This window comes from Benincasa hispida, chromosome 9 (genome assembly GCF_027475165.1).
Source record: "Benincasa hispida cultivar pf3 chromosome 9, pf3_genome.v1.1, whole genome shotgun sequence".
NCBI classification, from domain to species: Eukaryota; Viridiplantae; Streptophyta; class Magnoliopsida; order Cucurbitales; family Cucurbitaceae; genus Benincasa; species Benincasa hispida.
The window spans coordinates 77,688,779-77,692,263 of NC_143486.1; positions in this window are offsets into that span (position 1 = coordinate 77,688,779).

The following is a 3,485-nucleotide window of genomic DNA, read 5'->3' on the forward strand; positions in this document are numbered from 1 at the left end:
CTTGATCGTTTAGTAATATCTCACTCGCATGAGAATCGTCTAGCCAATCGTCTAGTAATATCTCGCTCTCAATCGTTTAGACGATCGTTTAGTCTCTCGCTCAATCGTTTAGAGTCGATCATCTAGTCTCTCGCTAGATCGTTTACACAATCGTTTAGTAAATCTCGCTTGATCATTTAGTCTCTCGTGAGGGCTATCGTGTAGTCTCTCGTGAGTAAACGATTAGTGAAGCAATTAATGAAGCGATCGTTCATAAAAAATAAAAAAAGTCATTTTATCCTTCAGTTATTCAAAACTGAAATCAACCTCCTACTTGCACGGTTAATAGAAAAAATAACCAATTAAACAATTATGTCATTGAGTTACCGGTAAACGCTTAGCTTTATCTAAACGATTAGTGAAGCAATTAATGAATCAGTTTTTTGGTTAGTTTGAAGTGTTCAACTTTAGCCTTATACTTTTTGAACTTGAATCCATTGAGCTACCAAGGGGACATGGACCTGTAGTTTTAAGCTCTAACGGTACGTGAATAACTGACTAAACTCTTTTGTCACGAGATCTACCATCCGTTAACTATTGATCACTCCACTAAAAACCAGTAGCTACACTCTTTGCACTACAGATATATTTCTATGTCCATATAACCAATCAATAGTGCGATGACCCTTCACAAATCACTCATAAGTATAGTTGAGCCAATTTACCGTTTTGCCCCTGTAGTTACATCTGACTCCTTAAGTACCATTGATTCCTCTAATGAATAATAAATCATAGTCCTACTGTGACTGAGTCCTCTCTTCCAAAGAGAGGGTGTGGTCACTATATTCAAGACCTGGAATCAGCCCTTAAGGGAGCAACTTATCTACTTATCCCTACTTCGGAGTAGGAGTGAATTTTGTCTTGTATAGTTGAGTTTCCAGCTTCTCAATCAGACGAATCCCTAAAAAAGTAAGCTTGTTGATTTGGCAATCTTGTCACTCTCACCCATACTAATTAAAGAACTGCCCTCATAGGCAAGAACTCCCAACTCACTCAGGATTAAGGTCATATCACCTATGGTCATTTTAGTGAAATGTAAGTCTCAATTATCAACAGAGTTATATAAAGAGACTAATCATCTCGTGGTCTGGTCTTATACAAACTATTTGTATAGGATACCCCACTCGCATGTCTCCACATGAATGGTTAGGATCAGACCATTTGTAGCATTTTACAACACTTGTAACATCTACAAAGTTGGTCATATCCATAGTGTCACTAGGATAAGGTATCCCTCATTTATCTTTATACTACAGACCATTTAGGTTATTACTTAAGGCATGATCCACTTGTATGTCTCACATACATGCTTAAGTTACATGAAATAACCAAGGATCTTAGTTTATTGGATTGAGTAAAATAAAATAACACTTACTTTATTAATAACAATGTGTGTACAAAATGTTTACAAACTACGAGACCACCAAGAGAATTAGGACACCAACCCAACAAAGTGGATCACGCCTTAAGTGATAACCTAAATGGTCTGTAGTATATGGATAAATGAGGGAAACCTTATCCTGGTGACACTATAGATACGACCCGCTTTGTAGATGTTACAAGTGTTGTAAAGTACTAAAGATGGTCTGGTCCTGATCATTCATGTGGAGACATTGAGCGGAGGTATCCTATACAAAGGAGTTTGTTTAAGATCGGACCACGAAATGTTTAGTCTCGACAGAGACTTTCATTTCACTAGGATGACCATAGGTAAAATGACCTTAATCCTGAGTGAGTTGGGAACTCCTGCTTATGAGGGCGGTCCTTTGATTTGTATGGGTGCAAGTGGCCAGATTGGCAACTCAAACCTACCACTTTGGGGATTCATCTAATTGGGGAGCTGGGAACTCAGCTACACAAGAAGGAATTCACTCATTCCCTGAAGCAAGGGTAAATAGATAGATTGTTCCCTTCAAGGTTGATTTCAGGGCTTGAATAATGTGGCGCCACACACTTTCTCATGGCCCGAGAAGTGTTCACTCATAGTAGGACTATGATGTATTGTTCAATACAGGAATCAGTGGTATTTAAGAAGATAGATGCAAATATAGAAGCAAAACAGTAAATTAGCCCAAGTATACTTACGAGCGATCTGTGAAGAGTTATCGTACTGTTGATTAGTTATGTCCAATGGACACAAAAATATATCTGTAGTGAGAAGAGTGCAGCTGTCGGTCTCTAGTGGAGTGCCCAACAGTTAACAGATGATGGATATCGTGACTAAAGAGTTTAGCCAGTTATTCACGTACCGTTGGAGCTTCAAGCTACAGGTCCATAAGGTCCCCTTAGTAGCCCCATGGATTCAAGTTGAGAATCAGTTTTTGGGTTAATTTGAAGTGTTCAAATTAACAAGAGGGAATTTGATTGTATATGAAATAATTAAATTGGTTCAATTATATGTGATATAATTGATTTGATGTATTAGATACATTAATTGGAGGAATTAATATAAATATGATTTATATTAAATAAAGGAGAAAAGAACTATGGTTTAAATATTACATATGATTTGATATTAAAATTATAGGTTATAAATATTATATGATAAATTAGTTATTATATTTACTTATAATAAAATAGAGTTCTTTTTACAACAAGGTATCAATAGTTTCTATCCATGTACTAATAGTAAGGGTATTTTTTAACCTTTTTTTTTTTTTAAAGTTTAAGGGTATTTTTTTATACTTTGAAAGTTGAGAGGTATTTTTGAAACAAAATATTAATTGTAGGGGTGTACATGAGTTGGGTTGGGTTGGGTTGGGTTGTCACTATTATAACTTATTTTTTCTTATTAATTTTAAATACGTAAATTTATCTACAACACAACGCTAATAACTAAAATCTTTTAAAATTCAAATGTTAATAACCAAATTGATAGGATATACTAGCATGCAACAAAATCAAACAGAATCAATAAGCACTCTAATTACATTTAATTTGAATTCTAAAAGCATGCTTCAACAGAAAATTAAGTAGAGGGTTTCTTAACAACATACCTTTGATGAATTCTCCCAATTCCAAGTTGCTCTTCATGTGATCCCAGCTCCAATTCAACAATAAACCACCAAGAGATTTTCTCTACTATTCTCAGCTTTGAATTTGAGTGGTGGAACTCAGATTGGAGTGAATTTGTGAAGGAAGAAATCAGTGAGTTTTCAGATGAAGATGAAAGTTGCAGAAGAAACCATTTTCAGCAACATTTTCCTCTCTTCAACAAAAATAGAAAGTGATTTAATCTTCTTCTACATGCAGGTATATAGATCCAGATGAAAGCCACCTCAAATTTCATTCAAAAGAGTGTTAGATGTGTGTATTAGAATAAAATCACCTCATGCTTTCACGAATTGTGAATAAATCCACTATTGAGGTTTTTTTAATTTCAATTCATATACCTTTAATTGATTCTAAATTTAATTAACTAAATCCAAAATTTCAAAATCCAATTT